The following is a 22,179-nucleotide window of genomic DNA, read 5'->3' on the forward strand; positions in this document are numbered from 1 at the left end:
GTATATAGTTTTTTTATATTAGGTATAACTTTTTCCTTTTATTAGAGCAATAAGGGGAAATGTGATATTTTAATTGTGCTGAAATGTGATTTTATTTGTAAGTTAATAAATAAAGTTTGCCTGGAGATCAGAGGTCCCCTCACGCCAGGTACAGCAGTCAGGCAGTTGTAGCCCACACCCTTAATCTGATTACATGGCAGGCAGAGACTCTGTGTGGTCAAGGACACAGCCACGCATGATAACATAAACCTTTAATCCTAGTACCAACCATAGATACCAGGAGGCCTGTATAGACAGCCAGTGATGAGGAAGTCATGTGGCTGGGCTTAGAGCCAATGAGAAAGCAGAACTATTAATAATTATTTTTAACTTATTTCTTTTATTTTTGAGATTATAATATAATTACCTATATCATCATCCCTTCCTCTTCTTCTCTTCAAGCCCACCCATATACCCCTGCTTTCTCTCTTTCAAATATTTGGTCTCTTTTTTCATGAATTGTTGTTATAACTGTTATGTATCTGCATATTCCTAAATACCTAAGTATAACCTGCTCAGTCTATACAATGTTACTTGTAACTATGTTTTCAGGGCTGAGCATTTGTTATCGGATAACCAATTGTTATGCATTTCCCAGAGTAGGTCAATTTCTCCCACTCTCAGCATTTCTTAGTTGCCTGTACGTCTTTGTGTTCACCATTGTGCAATGACACATTAGCTTTAAGTGCTGCATCATGATTATTTTGAGAGGTTGTATTTGGTAGTTAGAGTTACAGAAACCAATTAGTTTGTCATTTTGCAGATAGATTTAGCACAGTACTCATCACTCTGAATATGTAAGATATTCTTTTCCATTGGATGGATGGTCTTTCACAGTGTTAAGTTATTGATCTTTACAATTATTGAATCAGTCTTGGTTTGTTGTTGTTTTGTTTTTTACAATATTTGTGACCTCATTCATTTTGCTGTTATATTTTTGTAAATCAAATGAAATTATAGAAGAGGATTCTGACTATAGATATTTTACACTTATGTATATATTTGTCCAAAAAAGTAATAAATGTTTTTAGATTTTGTATATTTGATTGACATTTCCTATAAATTGTGCCAGTTAACAGGTTTGGAATGACTATATTAACCTTCATTTATGTTTTTCTATTTCAGGTGATCTATCTCATCAGCAATCCCAGAGATGTTCTTATGTCTGGCTATTTTTTCTGGCATAAGACATACATTGTTAAGAATCCAGAATCACATGGAGCTTATTTTGAGTGGTTCCTCAAAGGAAATGGTAAGTGTCTTGTTAAATATGGAAGCTGGGGCAGGCCCAGAGACATTAAAGACAAGGTGAGAAATAGCTTAGAATGGCCTTGAATTCTCTATATAGCCAGGGAAGACCTTGAAGCTCTAATCATCCTCCATCACCTCTTGAATTCTAAGACTACAAGCATGTAGTACTATGCTCTGTTTATTTAATGCTGGGGCTCAAACCCACAATATCATGTATGTTATCTAACTTGGCTACATTCTTAGTCTTTAGTATATTCTGTAGTCTTCTTAGTTTCATCTGTAGAGGCCCACAAAGGTTTATTAGTGAGATCTGAGTTTGCTTTACCCAGCAGGGGATCATTAGAAGATTGCTTGACCATGTGTGATTGAGAGAATCTGTACTTGGCTGTTTTAGAGGGAGGTTTTTGCTCCATCCTTTGGCATTCCTATAAAAGACCCTTTAGAAGAGACAGAAGGAGCCAGTGGACAATGATCTAGGCCCTCCCAAGGCTATCCTGTGTTTCTATCCATTTCTCTTCCCTCTATCTTTCTATCTAAATGTTTCTCACTCTTCCCTCCTCAAGAGTACCCTGGGGAAAAATGGGATTGGGCCTACCACAGAGAAATGAATAGTTGCCCCACAGATGGCACCAGGAACAGGGAACAGGGACTTGGCAAAAGGAGGGTTGGGGGACTCATAGAAAGCAGTTGGGCATGCCTTGTTTTGTAGTATAATGAAGATGGGGGTAATCCATTTTTAGGAGTATAGATATAGTTAGAGGGCTGAAAGGAATACAGAAGTGAAAAGTTAGGCTGCAGTGATTATCTCTATTTAGATTTCTTTCTTTCTTTTTTCTCTCTTAATATCTATGTAAAAAAATTAAGGAAAAGATATAAGGTAGAAAATAGGAATATAGTGTAAGAAAAATCTTATGGTAAGGTAAAATACAGGAATATAGTGTAGACAAACTTAGGATAAAATAAGCAACAAGTCAAAGAAGCTATGTCTTTGATTTTCCAAATATGGGACTATGAATGCAAACTCCTGGGGAAGAATTGGAGTCATGAAAATCACCTTGAGGGAAATGGGCAGAAAAAGATTCCTGTGGAAGATTTTGGCCTGTGGATAACTTAGCTTTAAGCCCTGAGTGGCAGGGAAAAATTTTTTTCTGAGGCAGACAAGGGAAGAACTAGGAGACTTAAAAAGCATAGTAATCTCTTTCTCAAAAACTGGAAGCTTTTCAGGTCTTTCCTTCTCAGATCTCTTTTTTTTTCTTATAAGGGCAAAAATTAGATTCACCTGGGAAGAACATCTATCAGAATGGGGAAGTCACCTATAATTGCCCTAGAAAAAACACCTCTTGGAACATTACAAACCCTCTCTGCTAGTCCTGTCTCCCCTTCAAGCCAGTATTAAAAAAGCAGCTAGAGGCAGAGCATTCCCAGAGGTACAGAAGAGGTGCAGCTGTTGTGGGATGCTTGTTGGGCCCAGCTGCAGGAGAAGAGTGTAGCACTCTTAGTGTAGGTCTTGAGCAGCAGCAATGGCATCAGGAAATCTGCATCCTGGGGGAGGGGACAAGCAGGGACAAAGGAGATCTATTGGGGAAAAAATCTTTCTGTAAAGGCTTTTATTTAAAGTACTTTCATTTTCTTTCACTGACCCAGTAAGGTGGGAGAAGCACCGATCCATAAGTGCACATGGGTGGGCAGAGCCCACTCCAGGGACAGTGTCAGGTTAAGGAAGTACACCTGTCAATGCCAGCTCAGAGTGAACAAAAAAATTTCCTGTGGCAAAAAAGCAAAATCTTGATTTCAATACAAACACAGATTGTGTTAACAAGAACCAGGAGTGCAGTGGCTAATATTGGTTGCAGCTGGAACTGAAAGGCAGCCTGAGAAATGTAGTTTGTAACAGCATGATTCTATAGAGAAAGGCAGCTTGGGAAATGTAATTTGTTAAAGCAAGGTGGCATAGGCAAGCAGGCCTGGAGAAAAGGCAGATAGACTGGGACAAAAACTTTCTAATACTGCCCAAAAACTCTGCTTTTTCAGCTCAAAACATTGCTTTTCCCCCCAAGCACCGTTAGAAAACAGCTTTGCTTCCCCAAAATTAGAAACAGGTGATGCCTGTCAGGAGGCAATTAAGATGCTAATGACTTCTTAAGTCATTTTGAAACCCTTAAGAAAGCAAGAGAAAGTGGTCAATACACTGGGAAATTGCTTTAGATATGGAAAAAACTTACAGGCAGATAAAGAAAAAAAACTTGGATTGTTCTTGAAATGCAAGGGAGAAACACTGGCATCATGGTAAATTTAATTTTAAAAGCAGCTTCAAAATTAAGAAGTGGGAAAATTATACCATCAGTTACCAAATGAAACTTGATGGTGGCCTGAGTTTGGTGAGGTGTGTAGAACAAAGAAATGTCAGCTCTAATAATACCGTAGCTGCTGATGTTTCTCCAGAAAAGCTGAAATGAGATGGAACCTGGAGCCATACTGCTTCTGTTTCAATGCAGGATCCTTTTTTTTAAATTTTTTAATTTTTTAATTTTTTTTAATTTTTATTTTGCAATACAATTAAGTTCTACATATCAGCCACAGATTCCCTTGTTCTCCCCCCTCCCGCCCCCCTCACCTTCTCCCTAGCCCGCCCCCCATTCCAATCTCCTCCAGGGCAAAGCCTTCCCCACAGACTGAGATCAACCTGGTAGACTCAGTCCAGGTAGGTCCAGTCCCCTCCTCCCAGGCCGAGCCAAGGGACCCTGCATAGGCCCCAGGTTTCAAACAGCCGACTCATCAATGCAGGATCCTTTAAGAAAGATGTTTCCTAATAACTGTGCAGGAGGTTTTTTTCTAAGAGCTTTACAGCAGCTCAGTATGGCAATTACTTGTGATTTGTGAATGCTCTGTATTGTTGAAAGAAAATATGATAGTTCAGTTAAGAGATCTCTTCTAGATGTTTGCTAACATTTGTAAAGTAGTCCTATAGAGTTTGCTTTTGAATGTAAATTTGTAAAAAGTATAAATATGTATAGTGATAATAGTTCTGTTGAGATTCTTTCTAGATGTGTACCAAAGCTTGTAAAGTAGTTCTATAGAGTTTGCTTTGGAATGTAAGTTAATTCTGTTAAGATTCTTCTAGATATATGCTAAAGTTTGTAAAATATTTCTATAGAGTTTTTGTTTGAATATAAGTTTGTATAAAGTATAAATAAGTATAGTGATATTCATGTTAGCTGTAAATATGTATAGTGATAAGAGATTTTTTTTAGATGTGTGCTAAAGTTTGTAAAATAGTTCTATAGTTTCCTTTTGAATATGTTTGTAAAAAGTATAAGTATGTAAAGTGATATTCATGAAAATTGTAAATATGTTGAATGTAAGTTTGTAAAATGTGTAAATGGAGTTTCCTTTTGAATATAAATTTTTTAAAATGTGTAAGTACATATAGTAATATTCATGCTACTTGTAAATATGTAAAAAGTGTAAATATTGACTGTAAAATTGTAAAAAGTGTAAATATATACTAGAATTGTTTTTATTATTTCATCAATATCTGTCTAACCTGGAGAAATTAGGTAACAATTTTTAAAGGTCAACCAAATCAATCACATTAGAAGCATCTTGAAGTTTTTATTATTCTTTTACCTTCAGATATATTTGAATACTTTTTATGATGAATCAAAATATAATTTTATGGTCTCAGTGGCCCCTGGAAAACAAGCAAAGGTGTCATAATTAGGGGGAGCTTTTTTTGTCTTCTTCCTAAAAGTTTCCACTCCTCATCTATTTCTGTTTATAAAGGGGTACGTTTTATAAGTGGCCCTACCTACCACAGAGGGGTAGGCCTACTATAATCAAGTTAGTTTGTATAGAAATTCTACTGCTGTGATAGGAACACATGTATATATGAGCTTAAACAGCTAACACGTCTTTATAATTAGCATGGGTTTTTGTTTACTTGAGTGGATACTTTGATGTGTTTTGAAATGACTGTTTTCTCCTGGGAATCAAAATAGTCTCTTGAAAATTTTATTGCACATCTGTTAGGAGAGAGTTTTGATTTAGAAAAGTACTGAGTCCAGCTAAGACTGCTGTAGTTTCCTTAGACCCATTCCAAATAGGACATTCCATCTTTATTATCCTCTACTCCTTTTCTGGGAGGTGTGGCAGCTATAGAGATTACTGTGGATATTTACAAGCTCTTAGTAGGGACCTGAGTCAGAGCTGAGTTAGGCTGTGTCCCCTTTCTTGCCAGAGGCTGGTAGCCAAAGACAGGCAACATTCTTCTTGATAGCTTCCTGAATGTGTATATGTAAAATTTATCAAGAAGGATGACCTCAGACAGGCACAGTATATCTGATTGGCCTGGGTAGCCCCTTATTATATCAAGAAGGGGGAATTGTGGAGGCCCACAAAGGTTTCCTAGTGAGACCCGAGCTTGCTTTACCCAGCAGGGTGGCATTAGAGGATTGCTTGACCATGTGTGTAGTTACCAGGTGATTGGAAAGGGTCTGCACTTGGTTGTGCTTGGGGGAGGTCTTTTGCTCCATCCCTTGGCATTCCTATAAAAGGCCCTTTAGAAAAGACAGAAAGGGCTGGTGGATAATGATCCAGCCCTTCCCGAGGCTATCTTGTGCATATATCTGTTTCTCTCTCTTTTATTCTTTCATCTAAATATTTCTCACTCCTCCTTCCTCAAGAGTATACTGGGGATAAAGTGGGAGTGGGCCTCCCACAGAGAAATGGGTGGGACCCCTCACACTTACTCCTCTCTATTCAACCAATCTGTAACTCCAAAGTTCATCAACCTAATTGTGAAGTCTTCCTGTTCTCACATATTACTGCATGACAGGGCTTAGCCACGGCTTCCCCATGACATACCTTCCTGGCAACATTTGCAGTATCTAGTCTTTCCAGTACTAATGTAGGTATTGTCATTTGTGGTGGTTTGAAGGAGAAATAATCCATATAGACCCCAGAATCTGAACACTTTTTTTCCCCCAGTTGATAGCACTGTTTCAGAAGATTTATGAGGCACAGCCTTGCTGGCAGAGGTATATCATGGAGTATGGGCTTTGAGAGGTTAACTTCTTTTTTTAAAATTAAATTTATTCATTTATTTTACATTCTGACTTTGATTTCCCCTCCTCCTCCTCTCATTCCATTCCCCCACCTCCACCCCACGCCACCCCCAATCCACTCCTCCTCTGTTTCTTTCAGAAAGGGACAGGCCTCAGCATGAGCATCAACAAAACATGACTAAGTTGAGGCAGGACTAAGCTATTCCACTTGTATTAAGGCTGGGCAAAGCAATCCAGTATGAGGAATAGGTTCTTAAAAGTCAGCCAAAGCATTAGGGTCAGGCCGTGCTTCTACTACTAGGTGTCCCACAAGTAGATCAAGGTACACAACTGTCCCACACATGTAGATGGCCTAGGTTGGTCCCATGCAGGCTCTCTAGCTGTCAGTCCAGTTTGTGAGTTCCTATAAGCCCAGGTTAGTTGTTTCTGTGAGTTCCCTTGTGATGACCTTGACTCCCCTGGCTCATACAATCATTCCTCCCAAACTTCAACAGGATTCCCCAAGCTCTGCCCAGTGCTTGCCTGTGGATCTCTGCATTTGTTTCATCAGGCACTGGATTAAGGATCACTGATGACAATTGGAGTATTTACCAGTCTGATTACAGGAGATTGACATTTTAGGCTACCTATCCACTATTAGCTTGGATCATCCTTGTAGATTCATGGGAGTTTCCCTTGCAAAATATTTCTACTTGACCCCAAAATGCCCCCTCATCAAGACATCTCTTTCATTACTTTCACCCTCCATCCATGCCACCAACCTCATGTTTTCATCTCCATTGGCCTTCAGACTACCCAGGAGGTCTCTTCTATTTCCCCTTCTGAGGGACATCCATCCATCTCCATCTCTCTTTGGGCCCTGCTTGTTACCTAACCTCTCTGTGACTGTGGATTGTTGCATGGTTATCCTTTACTTTACAGCTAATATCCACTTATGAGTGAGTATATACTGTGTTTCTCTTTCTGGGTCTGGGTTATCCAGGATGGTTTTTCTCTAGTTCCATCCATTTGCCTTCAAATTGTTTTTAACACCTAAATAGTACTCCATTGTGTATATGTACCACATTTTCTTTATTCATTCTTTGGTTGAGGGAACTCTAGGTTATTTCTAGGTTCTGGCTATTATGGAAAATGTTACTGTGAACACAGTTGAGCAAGTGTCCTTGTGGAAAGATTGAGAATCTTTGGTTATATACCCAAGAGTGGTATAGAGCTGGGTCTTGAGGTAGATTGATTCACAATTTTCTGAGAAACCTCTATTTTGATTTCCAAAGTGTCTGTACAGGTTTGCACTACCACCAGCAGTAGAGGGGTGGTCCCCCTACTCTACATTGAAAAGTTGAATTCTTAATTCACTTCCAATTTCTTCCCTCTGCTTCCTACTTGTAGTTGAAGAGATGACCTCTCAGCTTCCTGCTCTTATAGCTCTGCCTGCCACTTGTTGCCATTGCCTCCTTTCCATCATTTATTCTTATCCATCTAGAATCATAAGCCAAAATTAAGTTCTCTCATGCTTACTTAAGTTGCCTTTGTTCATGATGTTTTATCACAGCAACATAAAAATAACAAATGTGCTTGTCTTCCTACCACACATCCCATTTTTGGAGTCCCTTAGTCTTTTTTTCACTTACTTCCCATACATTATTCAGACTGTCCACCATTTTTTAAGATTCATCTTTCCAGTTATTGTAAATCCTACTTGTTTGTCTCAAAACTATTTTAATAGGCAGTGGTTTGTAGCTGGAGAATTTCTCTCCAGCTCCCGCCACCAAGTCCCGCCAGTTCCAGAGCCCATTTATAAAATAAACACACAGACTCTTACATTATTTAAACTGCTTGGCCATTAGCTCAGGCCTGTCATTGTCTAGCTCTTACTCTTATATTTAACCCATTTCTATTAAACTTTACTTTGCCATGTGGCTCATGGCTTACCGGTACTTTACATCTTCCTTGTCCTGGTGGCAGCTCCAGGCCATCACTCCCTTCCCTTCCTGTTTCCTCAATTCTCTTCTCTGTTAGTCCCGCCTATACTTCCTGTCTGGCTATTGGCCAATCAGAGTTTATTTACATATAGCGATATCCACAGCACTTCCCCTTTTCTTCTTTTTTTTTTAAAAAGGAAGGTTTTAACTTTAACATAGTAAAATTACATATAACAAAACAATTATCAAGCAAGAATTACAGTTACAATATTAAAGAAGAGATCCTATCTATCTTATATTTGTGAGTTTAAGGTTTTATATCTAACTTATCTTTTATTATAACTAAGGAAAATTGTAAGTATCTAGTCTTTAACTACATCAAAGACCTCAGAAGGATATAATACTGCCTGAGAAATGGAAGAAGAATGCAAGCAACTTTTGGGAGTCTTGAAGGGTAGACAGAGACAGCTGAGCCTGGACAGTCATTCAAAGTTTTCTTGTAAAGTTGGGGCATCTGTCTTCAGCCCACAGGCCTAGAGTCTCTTATTCACTTTTTTCTGTGTCTTGTAGAATGTCTGGCAGTTTTCTCTGCAAAGCAGGAACCTGAAGGACCATTTTGTCAAGCAAAGTTCAGTGGTCACCTTTCTATGGGTCCTGCATGTCCAGTTGATCAAGTAGTCCAGGCAAGAACAGTTTCTTGCCCAAATGGCTATTTTTGTCAAGGTGAAGATAAACTCCATATGGAGTGTCTTCAATGCCCATCCTCCTCTCTGAAGTAAATCGGTGCTGTCAGGAGCAGACATGTCTCACTGTCCAAAAAGTCTAAATTTTTAAAACATTTTAAATGCCATATTCTGTAGGTCTTTGAAGTGTTTGAAGACTACCTACCTATCTGAAATATATCTATGTATACCTAGAAGATTTAACTAACATGGCTACAAATATGATTATCATAGATGACTAACTATTAATCTATTTTTTAATTATCCATTACAATTTTAAATGAGTTACATAAACATAATACGTCAAACAAGAATAGAAATATATATACAGTATAACAAAATTAAGTTTAAATTTGTATTAATAAACTAAAATCTATAGCAATGTAAAACATTTTAAACAAGTTGTTACCCTTTAAAAGTAGGTTCATTAATCTACCCTTTCATCCTATCATATCTAAACTATCCCCTTTTTTTTTCTTTAGAAAGAGATTGTATTTATAATCAACCTGCTTTAAATAAAAATATTGGTTTTTCTCTGTCCCACACCAGAGGGCTCTTCTGATTTGGGACACAAGAATCTCTTAACCATTTTTTTTTTAAGCAATATGTCTGGGTTTAGAGGGGGAGTGAGCCAATTCCATCTCTAAAGCCAGCTTTGTATATTTGGGAATTTGGGCATAGCTTCTCTCACTACTTCCTGCTGGAGGGGGGCGCTGTATCTTATGGGGACACAAAGAAAATTTTAGGATTATGGAGTAGTCCATGAGGGTGTATCATCTGAGCCAGTTGCCTGAAACCGTTTTAGATGTTGGATCATCTGGGCCATGGTGTCATTGGAGACCTTTCAGGGGGTCTTGGCTGGTCAAACCTGATGTATCTTAATCTGGAACAAATCCATAGTCTCTGGCTTTCTGTGGAAACAAAAGCAGAGACTCTTTTTCAAAGCAACATATCGTTATATCCAAATTTTGAAGTCAAGGTACCTTTAAAATTTACATTTTGGCATAACTCAACAGCTTTTACAATCAAATGTTTTTCTTCAGTTACGAATATCAAAGACAACATAATCCAGATTCTCTGTGTGATAGCCATTCTTTACATGGCTTACTACCTTTAATGTTTCTTTAAAGACTTTATTTTTAAAAACTATCTATTTGTTTATATAACTGTATATATTTCTTTTTTTCTCTCTTTTAAGCCTACCTACATTTTACACACATTGTGAACTATTTCATCTGAATCAGTCTTATTGTGAACCTATTGATTTAAATAAACTGCAGCCTTCTAAGACTGAAACGGTGCTGTGGCTGTTGGCTCCGCCCACTTCAGTTTCCCAACATGGTGGTGGTCCGTTTTTCTGCCAGCTCTGGGAGCTGTAACTCTCAGAAATAGTGGGTCTACGCTTTTTATCAAAGTAGCGTGTAGCCCAGAAACCTCTTTTTTTAAAATATATACTAGTAAAGACTAAATCTACCATACAGCATAATGTGTCGCTGGCACACGTCTCACTCCCGCCATACTGCAGGTCAAGTGCACACGCCAGGAACCCGCCAGTAGTTCAAACCCGCATTTTGTGGCGTCTAGCCACCCATATGAGACATGAAGCAGGAACCTGGTTTTGGCTCTGTTTAGAATTTGTTATTAAATATTCTCAGGTTTAAGGTGGAAACTCGAGCTGTTGGGCGCCATTTGTAGCTGGAGAATTTCTCTCCAGCTCCCGCCACCAAGTCCCGCCAGTTCCAGAGCCCACTTATAAAATAAACACACAGACTCTTACATTATTTAAACTGCTTGGCCATTAGCTCAGGCCTGTCATTGTCTAGCTCTTACTCTTATATTTAACCCATTTCTATTAAACTTTACTTTGCCATGTGGCTCATGGCTTACCGGTACTTTATACATCTTCCTTGTCCTGGTGGCAGCTCCAGGCCATCACTCCCTTCCCTTCCTGTTTCCTCAATTCTCTTCTCTGTTAGTCCCGCCTATACTTCCTGTCTGGCTATTGGCCAATCAGAGTTTATTTACATATAGCGATATCCACAACAGTGGTTCCTTACAATTTGTATATAGTTTAAGTTTTATTGAGATATAATAATTATATACAATAAATTGTTTCATTATCACCTTTCCATCATTCATGTGTGCAGGTATTTTGATTCCATTAATGGCCCACTAACCTCTCCTGTCCTGTTTCCACTCTTACTCATCCTTGTCCTCTTCCCAATGAACTCTGCTTTCTACTTCCATGTCTCTTTTCTTCATGTGTGTGTTTGTGACCAAGTGAGTTCCATTGGTGTTGCTTAGTGGGATACAGGGAAGGAACCACTTACAGAATCAGAGGTACCTTACCAGTAAGCTACTCTATGGAAAAAAAGTCATCTCCTTCACCAGCAACCACTAACTACCTAAAGATTCTGAAGTGAGGTCATCTCATGAGTCCTGCCCCCTAACTACTCTTAACTGCTTATAAAGTCTCAGAGAAGGGTGATGGCTTGTGAGCACCTCCTCCCTCCTTGGTAGAATATTGAAGGGCTCAGTCTTCTGTAGGTATTGTAATCACAGCTACTGTGAATTAAAGAGTGCTGTGGCCATGTCGTCTAGTAAACAATATGCCACATCATTCTACCACATCACTATGCTTTTACATAATTTACATACCTTCTTTTCAAAGTTTCTTAAGCCTATATGGGGGGGGGTCTTGATGTCTCATTTAGGCGAAGCACTGGAAAGACACTTATTCTCAGCATTTTGCACAGTTTTGAGGCTCCAAAATTACCATTGCTCACTGCAAGCAGAATTTTTTTCCAAACTTACAATAGTGATATATAAGGATAAACATAGCTATTTAGAAGATAATTTGATGTGCACATCATGTCCATTTAGCAGAACAGCAGTGATAGTTTAAACACTAGGACCTATACTCTCCTCAGTATGGGTAGTCAACCATGTTGACTGTACCAGATGTGAACTTTTCTCAATCAGAAAATGATTCATTACTCCAATATCAAAATTGCCATTATTGCACTAGTGGATATATACCTTGTAAGGCTGGTTGATGTATACATCACAGTGTCCACAGCTGAGTAATACTGCTCATGACAATGTCCCACTGTCAGGCTGCAGAACACTTTTTGGTATTATGAAAGTCATTCAGCAGGAAGGCTTATTTCAGCCCATTCCCAGCTTTCTTTCTTATCTACCATGACAAGAGTATGAAGATGTCTTTTGAAATAGGGTCATACCAACTAGTTATTGGGGGCAACTGACAACAGTGACAATTGCCTATATTATTTGGATCCTCAGGCCTTTTTTAGACAACAGCTCCTAGTGAGGTATCCCAACACTAAGCAATGAAGTTTTCATTTAGTATCCTGTGATTTCTGGGAACAGTATTGTCTACTCACACAAAGTGCCTTGACTTAAACTTTCCAATATTTTTTTTAAGTGAGCTTACAAACTACTGAGTTTCAATAAAGTATTTTAATATATTCTTGTTTGGTTAATTTTGTCTTTCATATTCCCACACTGTCTTTGCATTAACCTACTCAATCTCTTACTCCCTCCCCTCACATTCATACCAGAGGTGTTCTGGAATTTCTCTTTCTTTTAGGTCTCTTTTTTCATGTTCCCCTTCTAATGGCCCCTTTCTAGTTTCCTGTACTTAATATGCACTTCATGTTAGACACACTAAGAATTTGTCTATCCTTACATGAGAGAGAACATGCAATGGTTTTCTCTCTGTTGCTGGGCTTACCTCATTAGGTATATTTTTCAGTTCCGTATATTTTACTCAGAATTTCATAATTTCATCTTTATAGCTAAATTATATTTCATTATGTATACAGACCACAATTTCATTATCTACTTTTCGGTTGATGGCATGTAAGGTGAACCTGTTTCCTAGCTATTGTGAGTAGAGCTGCAATGAACACAGATATTTGAGTACCTGTATATACGTAAGTATATAGTAGACTATACCTAAATAATTTGAATATGTACCTAAGAATTGATAGCTGAGTCATATGGAAGTTCTGTTTTCAGCTTTATAGTAAACTCCACAGTGATTTCAATGGTTGTGTCAGTTTGCACTCCCACTAGTGTTTCTCTTTCCCCACATTTTCTTCTTAAAATTTTAAAAACTAAGTCTTGTCATAAAGAAACTTGTAAATAAATAAAAATAAGATACACACAAATTAATGAGACTCTAAGTCTATACAACTTAGTGAATATGAATTGTATATAGTATATAATTAGATTTGGTATTCAAAAGAGAAGCTGCAAAGATTAACATTAAATATTACACTTTCAATCACATTTCACTCAATTTTCCAACACCAAAACCAAAAATTCATGACAAATTTGTAGCTAGAACACAGTAGCCTTATATTGTCTTTCAACACTCTCATCCATTATCTGCATCTACTCCTTTCTCATCCCCTTATATTTGGATTTTCTTCTCTTGGCCTCACACTTCAAACATTTGTTGTCATTTGATGTCTCTCTTTTCTTTTCTCTTCCTTTCCTTTCCTTTCCTTTCCTTTCCTTTCCTTTCCTTTCCTTTCCTTTCCTTTCCTTTCCTTTCCTTTCCTTTCCTTTCCTTTCCTTTCCCTTTCCCCTTTCCTTTCCTTTCCTTTCCTTTCCTTTCCCCTTTCCTTTCCTTTCCTTTCCTTTCCTTTCCTTTCCTTTCCTTTCCTTTCCTTTCCTTTCCTTTCCTTTCCTTTCCTTCCCTTCCCTTCCCTTCCCTTCCCTTCCCTTCCCTTCCCTTCCCTTCCTTCCTTCCTTCCTTCTTTCTTTCTTTCTTTCTTTCTTTCTTTCTTTCTTTCTTTCTTTCTTTCTTTCTTTCTCTCTCTCTCTTTTAGAGACTGAGTTTCTCTGTGTAACTGTTATAGCATCATTTGTTTTCTTGACAATAGCCATTCTGACTGGGTTAAGATGGACTATCCAATTAGTTTTATTTATATTTTCCTGACAGCTAATGATGTTGAATATTTAAAATGTTAAAAATGCACACAAGGCATGGATTTTCTTTTTTGGTAACATTGTTGAGCTCCATGGCCCAAGTTTTGCTCCAGGGTTTTTTCTATAATGTTGAGAGTTTGTTTTTGTTTTGTTTTGTTTTCTTCATAGATACGAGATACAAATTGTCTGGGAGCATGTAGCTGACAAAGATTTTCTTCCATTTTGTAGCTTGCGTATTCACATGATTAATGATTTCCCTTGGTTGATAGAGACCTTTTAATTTAATGAGATCCCACTTGTTTATCTGCCTTATTTTCTGAGTGAGATGAGTATTATTTAGAAAGTCCTTAGCTGTGATTTCATCTCAAAGTGAACTTCCTATTTATTTTCTACCAGTTTCAGAGTTTTGGATCTTTTGTTGAGGTTCTTGATCCATTTGGAATTGGGGTGAATGCACGTCCATGTGGGGTGTGTGTGTGTGTGTGTGTGTGTGTGTGTGTGTGTTAAGAGGTATTAAGATCTAAATAAATTCTTCTACACATAGTAATCCAGTTTTCAAAGCACCATTTACTAAAGATGCTGTCTTTATTCTAATGATTATGGCATTTTGCCAAAAATCAGATGCCTACAGTTATGTGATCTCATGTCTTGGTTTTCTATTCCATTAATGTACATGTCTGTTTTGTATCAGTGTAGTGCTGTTTTTATTACTGTATCGCTATAGTATAACTTGAAAGAGGGTACTGTTTTTTGAAGATTAGGTTCATTTTATCTGGAGGAGGTTGTGCTTTCATATGAATTTGTAACTGAATTCTTTGGAAATTCCATACCTTGTATAAATTATATTCTGATTATTGAAACCCTTCACCCTCTCTAATCACACTCTCATCTCTACTAACCCCCATTCCCTACAGTTCTCTTGGAAAACTTTATGTCTCTTTATTTGTGAGCCATTTAGTTTGATTATGATTAGGATCATCTGTGGGACGGGGTTTGTACTACCATTTAAAATCTGATGTACCATTTAAAAGTTGGTACACCAGTGGGACACTACTGAAGACATTACTTATTTTTTCAATCACCAACAAAATATTTATTCATTTATTTATATTAAGAGATTTTCTATTAATTTTACATACCAACCACAGACTCCCCTGTCCTCCCTACTCCCTTCCCCCAGCATTTCCTCCCAACATACTCCCCATTCCCACCTTCTCCAAGACAAGGTCTTCCCTGGGATGTCAGTATAGCCTGGTACATTCAGTTGAGGCAGGTCCAAGCCCCTCCTTCCTGCACCAAGGCTGTGCAAAGTGTCTCTCCATAGGCACTAGGTTCCAAAAATCCAGCTCATGCACTAGGACAAAGTCCTGATTCCACTGCCTGGGGGCCCCCTATACAGCTCAAGCTAAACAACTGTCATGCTTATCAGGAGGGCCTAGTCCAGTACCATGAGGGCTCCTCAGCTATTGGTCCACAGTTCATGTGTTTCCACTAGTTTGGCTAGTTGTCTCTGTACTTTTTCCAGTCATGGTCTCGATATCCCTTGCTCATAGAATCCCTCCTCTCTCTCATAGATTGTACTCCTGGAGGTTGGCCTGGGATCCAGCCATGGATCTATGCATCTGCCTCCATCTGTCACTGGATGAGGGTTCTATGATGACAGTTATGGTATTCAGCCATCTGATCACCAGAATATGTTAGCTCAGGCACCCTCTCAACTATTGCCAGTAGTCTGTGGTGAAGTCATTTTTGTGGATTCCTATGAACCTCCCTAGTACTCTTTTTCTCCCTATTCTAATGGTGTCTTCATTTGTTATGGCATTTCTTTCCTTGCTCTCCCACGTTGTTCCTGTTTCAGCTTGAACCATCCGCTCCCCCAAGCTCTCATTCCCCCATTCCTTGACCTCCATTACTCCCTTGACCCTCAGTATGCTTATGCAGATCTCATCCATTTCTCCATCACTGGGCAATCCATGCATCCATCCTAGGTTCCTCATTACTAGGTAGCCTCGCTGGAGCCGTGGGTCACAGTCTGGTTATCCTTTGCTTCATATCTTGTATATACTTATGAGTGAGTACGTACCATGGTTGTCTTTCTGAGTCTGGGTTACCTCACTCAGGATGATTTTTTCTAGTTCCATCCATTTGCCTGCAAATTTCATGCTGTCATTGTTTTTCTCTGCTGAGTAGTATTCCATTGTATATATGTACCACATTTTCTTTATCCATTCTTCAATTGTGGGGAACCTAGGGGTTTCTAGGTTCTGGCTATTACAAATAATGCTGCTATGAACATAGTTGAGCATGTGTCCTTGTGGTATGATTGAGCATTCCTTGGATATATGCCCAAGAGTGGTATAGCTGGGTCTTGAGGTAGTTTGAGTCCCAATTTTTTGAGAAACCACCATACTGATTTCAAAGTAGCTGTACAAGTTTTCCTTCCCACCAACAGTGTAGGAGTGTTCCTCTTGCTCCACCTCCTCTCCAGCATAAGCTGTCCTCAGTGTTTTTGATCTTAGGCATTCTGACAGGTGTAAGGTGGTATTTCAGAGTCCTTTTGATTTGCATTTCCCTGATGATCAGGGATGTTGAGCAATTTCTTAAATGCCTTTCAGCCATTTGAGCTTCTTCTGTTGAGAATTCTCTGTTTAGCTCTCTAGCCCATTTTTAAATTGGACTGTTAGGTATTTTGATGTCTAGTTTCTTGTGTTCTTTATGTATTCTGGATATCAGCCCTCTGTCAGATGTGGGGTTGGTTAAGATCTTTTCCCATTCTGTAGGCTGTCATTTTTCTTATTGACTGTGTTCTTTGCCCTACAAAAACTTGTCAGTTTCAAGAGGTCCCATTTATTAATTGTTTTTCTCAGTGTCTGTGCTACTGGTGTTATATTTAGGAAGTGGTCTCCTGTGCCAATGCATTCAAGACTACTTCCTACTTTTTCTTCTATCAGATTCAGAGTAACTGGATTTATGTTGTGGTCATTGATCCACTTGGACTTAAGTTCTGTGCATGGTGACAGATATGGATCTATTTGTAGCGTTCTACATGTTGACATCCAGTTACACCAGCACCATTTGTTGAAGATAATTTTTCCCCCATTGTACAGTTTTGTCTTGTTTGTCAAAAATTAAGTGTTCATATATGTGTGGATTAATGTCATGGTCTTCAATTTGATTCCATTGGTCCACATGTCAGTTTTTATGCCAGTACCAAGCTGTTTTTATTACTGTAGCTTTATAGTAGAGCTTGAAGTCAGGGATGGTGATGCCTATAGTGATTGCTTTATTGTACAGGATTGTTTTGGCTATCTTGGATTTTTTTGTTCTTCCATGTGAAGTTGAGTATTATTCTTTCCAGGTCTGTGAAGAATTGTGTTGGTATTTTGATGGGGATTGCATTGAATCTGTAGATTGCTTTTGGTAAGATTTCCATTTTTACTGTGTTAATCCTGCCTATCCATGAGCATGGGAGATCTTTCCATTTTCTGATATCTTCTTCAATTTCTTTCTTCAGGGACTTAAAGTTCTTGTCATACAGGTCCTTCACTTGCTTGGTTAATGTTACCCCAAGGTGTTTTATATTATTTGTGGCTATTGTAAAGGGAGATGTTTCTCTGATTTCTTTTTCAGTCCCTTTGTCATTTTTATATAGGATGACTACTGATTTTTTTGAGTTAATTTTGTATCCTGCCAAATTACTGAAGGAGTTATCAGCTGTAGCAGTTCCTTGGTCGAAATTTTGGGTCACTTAGGCATACTACCATATCATCTGCAAACAGTGAAAGTTTGACTTCTTCCTTTCCAATTTGTATCCCCTTGATCTCCCTTTGTTGTCTTATTGCTCTAGCTGGAACTTCAAGTACTATATTGAGTAAGTATGGGGAGAGTGTACAGCCTTGTCTTGTTTTTGATTTTAGTGGAATCGCTTTGAGTTTCTCTCCATTTAATTTGATGTTGGCTTGCTGTAAATTGCCTTTATTATGTTTAGGTATGTTCTCTGTGTTCCCGATCTCTCCAAGACCTTTATCATGAAGGGGTGTTGGATTTTGTCAAAGGCCTTTTCAGTGTCTAATGAAATTATCATGTATTTTTTTCTTTCCGTTTGTTTATATGGTATATTACATTGACAAACTTTCTTATATTGAACCAACCTTGCATCTCTGGGATGAAACTTACTTGGTCATGGTGGATAATTTTTTTGATGTGTTCTTGGATTCTGTTTGCCAATATTTTATTATTTTTGCATCAATGTTCATGAATGAGATTGGTTTGTAATTCTCTTTCTTTAGTGCATCTTTGTTTAGTTTTGGAAGCCGAGTAACTGTAGCCTGCTAAAAGAAGTTTGGTAATGTTCCTTCTGTTTCTATTGTTTGGAACAATTTAAAGAGTATTGGTATTAACTCTTCTTTGAAGATCTGGTAGAATTCTGCATTGAATCCATCTGGTCCTGGCTTTTTTTGGTTAGGAGACTTTTAATGACTGTTTCAATTTCCTAGGGGTTATTGGCCTATTTAAATAGCTTATCTGGTCTTGATATAACTTAGGTTTGTGTTACCTCTCCAGAAAATTGTCCATTTTCTTTAGATTTTTCCAATTTTGTGGAGTAGACGTTTTTGAAGTATGACCTGATGATTCTCTGGATTTCCTCAATGTTAGTTGTTATATTTCCCTTTTCATTTCTGATTTTGTTAATTTGGATGGTCTCTCTCTGCCTTTTGGTTAGTATGGATAAGGGCTTGACTATCTTGTTGATTTTCTAAACAAAAAATCCAACTCTTTGTTTCATTGATTCTTTGTATTGTTCGCTTTGTTTTTATTTTATTGATTTTAGCTCTCAATTTGATTATTTCTTGGTTTCTATTCCTCCTGGGTTACTTTGCTTCTTCTTGTTCTAGGGCTTTAAGGTGTGCTGTTAAGCCACTAGTGTGAGATTTCTCCAACTTCTTTATGTGGGCATTTAGTGCTATGAATTTCCCTTTTATCCCTGCTTTCATAGTGTCCCATACGTTTAGGTATGTTGTACATTGATTTTCTTTTTTTGGGTGATATTTATTTATTTATTCATTTGTTTATTTATGTTGAAGGATGGGTTGCCTTTTGCTTTTATGGGCCATATATTTGTCTGTCTGTCTGTCAATCCATCCATCTATTATCTATCGTTCTAACTGTCTCTTACCTACCTTTTTGCAAATGTGAGAGGAATTTCTAGGCTATATATTTATCAGGCTAACATATACCTGCTAGGAGCAGTTAAAGAGCAATGTTTAATACTCTGAGGGAAGGGAGTTCTTCAATGTGGCTACATAGGACATTTCATAGGATCAAGTACATTCATTTTCATTGATCTCTAGGAAGTCTTTAATTTCTCTTCATTTTTTCCTTGACCCATTGGTGATTCAGTTGAGCATTATTCATTTTCCATGAGATTGTAGGCTTTCTGTGATTTTTGTTAAAAATCTAACTTTATACCATCGTGGTCTGATAAGATACAGGAAGTTATTCCAAATTTTTTTTATCTGTTGAGATATGCTTTGTGACCGAGTATGTGGTTGATTTTAGAGAAGGTTCCATAGGGTGCTGAGAAGAAGGTATATTCTTTTGTGTATATATATATATATATATATATATATATATATATATATATATATATATATATATATTAGAGAAAAGGTGCTGGTGAAAGAAACCCACCCTGACCCCGGAGCCCAGAACTAAGGAAAGATTGCTCACATCAGGGCAGAAAGAAACACAGTTTGACTCAGTCAGATCAGAGCCATCTCTGCCCCTGGCCAACTGACTTGTGAAACCAGCCAATCACAGAGCAGGATAGTATAACCCTGGACCTGGGGTTGACTTCCCTTCATAAACTGCTCTGCATTGTCAGTTAGAGAAGAAGGTTGTTCTCTCCACCCTGGTAGAGGCAGCTACTCTCCTGGACTCCTCCTTCCCAAATAAATCTCTTTCTCAAAAGAGTTTTGGGTGTGAAGATCTTCATTCACTGGCATAGAGAAGATCCTTGCTGAGACATCCCCCACTGGACAAAACAGGGGAGAGCTAAAAGAGCAGAGCAAGGAGGAGCTGAACAGAAGACCTTTGCTGAGATATCTCTCAGAGCGCCAGAGAGAGCTAAAAAGTAACACTTTTCTCTGAAGCAGGAGGAGATTGCTACATTTCTGCAGGGGTTTCCCCCTTTTCAAAGTGAAGCAAAAGAAGCAACATCTTAGGCTGGAGAAGCAGAGCTCTGCTAGGAAGCCCCCTTTTGATTTGAAAGACTTTCCCCAGCCTTTTATTCTTAGGTAGTGTCTATCTTTGAATTTGAGGTGTGTTTCTTGTATGCAGCAGAATGATGAGTCCTGTTTTTCATATCCATTCTGTTAGCCTGTTTCTTTTTATAGATGCATTAAGTCAATTGATATTAAGGGATATTAATGACCAGTGATTGTTAATTCCTGTTATCTTTTGGTGGTAGTGTGTGTGTATTTCTCTCTCTCTCTCTCTCTCTCTCTCTCTCTCTCTCTCTCTCTCTCTTTTTGAGATTTACTGCTATGCGGTTATCTATTGCCTGTGTTTTCGTGGGTGTATCTGACTTCCTTGGGTTGGAATTTTTCTTTCTAATGCTTTCTGTAGGGCTGAATTTGTGGATAGGTATTGTTTAAATCTGGTTTTGTCTTGGACTGTCTTGTTCACTCCGTCTATGGTGATTGAAAGTTTTGCTGGGTGTATTAGTCTAGGCTGGAATCCATGGTCTCTTAGTGTCTGTATTACATCTGTGCAAGTCCTTCTGGCTTTCAGAGTGTCCATTGTGAAGTCGGGTGTTATTCTGATAGGTTTGCCTTTATAAGTCACTTGGCCTTTTTTCTTTGCTGCTGTTAATATTATTTCTTCATTCTGTAGGTTTAGTTGTTTAATTATTATGTGGTGAGGGGTCTTTTTTGGGGAGTCTAGTCTGTTTGGTGTTCTATAGGCTTCTTGTATCTTCATAGGTATTTCCTTCTTTAAGTTGGGAAAGTTTTCTTCTATGATCTTGTTGAGTGTATTTTCTGTGCCTTTGAGTTGGTATTCTTCTCCTTTTTCTATCTCTATTATTATTATGTTTAGTCTCTTCAGGGTGTCCCAAATTTCCTGGACATTTTGTGTTATGACTTTTTTGGTTTTAGTGTTTTCTTTGACTGATGAATCTATTTCCTCTGTTGTATCTTCAATGCCAGAGATTCACTTTTCCATCTCTTGCATTCTGTTGGTTATGCTTGCATCTGTGTTTCCTGTTCATTTACTCAGATTTTCCATTTCCAGCCTTCCCTCAGTTTGTGTCTTCTTTATTACCTCTATTTCAGTTTTCAAATTTTGGACTTTTTCATTCACCTGTTTAATTTTCTTGGCTTGCTTTATGAGATTTATTGATTTCTTCTAATTTTTTGTTTGACTTTTCTTCAAATTCTTTAAAGGTAATTTAAATTTCCTCTTTAAAGGCTTCTATCTTCTTCTTAAAGTCATTTTAAAGGTCTATTTCTTCTGCTTCTTTTGTTTTGGGATGTTCAGGTCCTGCTGATGTAGCACCACTAGGTTCTGATGATGCCACATTGGTCTTTATGTTATTGACTGTATTCTTGCACTGGCATCTACCCATCTCTTCCTCCACTTTATGCAAGTGCTGTCTGTGTCTGAGGGAGCCTCTTTTGGTCTGATTGATACCCTTGTTCTAATGGGAGTTCTTGGTCTAATCCGGGCTCTTGGTCCAATTATTGCTGATGTGTTCTGTGTCTCAGAGAGCAGTTCTTAGTCCAATGGGCACCAGTGGGCTCTGTCTCAGGGAGCAGCTATTCCCAATCAATAAAATGCGGGACTTGTTTTCTGTTTCTAATTGGTGCAGGGTGGGCTTATGTCTCTGGTTTTCACTAGTTTCACAGGGGGCTCTTTTCTTGGCAAGGGGGCAGGGGAAGAAGCAGCTAACCAGCCCCTGGAACTCCAATGGCTTGGGGGAAGGGTACAGGTTGTGCCCCCAGGGCCTATGTGCTAGGTACCTGGTCTGCCCAGTCTGGAGAATGGTGTCTTACCTGTTCCCAATCAGTTCAGGGTGTGTTTATGCCTCTGGTTATCACTGATGTCATAGGGGGGCTGTTTTCCTGGCCAAGGGTCATGGGAAGAGGCCACTAGCTGGCCCCTGGGCCTCCAATGGCTTTGGGAGAGGCATAGGGTGTGCTCTTGGGGCCTAGGGGCTAGGGA

The sequence above is a fragment of the Peromyscus eremicus genome, chromosome 1, assembly GCF_949786415.1.
Source record: "Peromyscus eremicus chromosome 1, PerEre_H2_v1, whole genome shotgun sequence".
NCBI classification, from domain to species: domain Eukaryota; kingdom Metazoa; phylum Chordata; class Mammalia; order Rodentia; family Cricetidae; genus Peromyscus; species Peromyscus eremicus.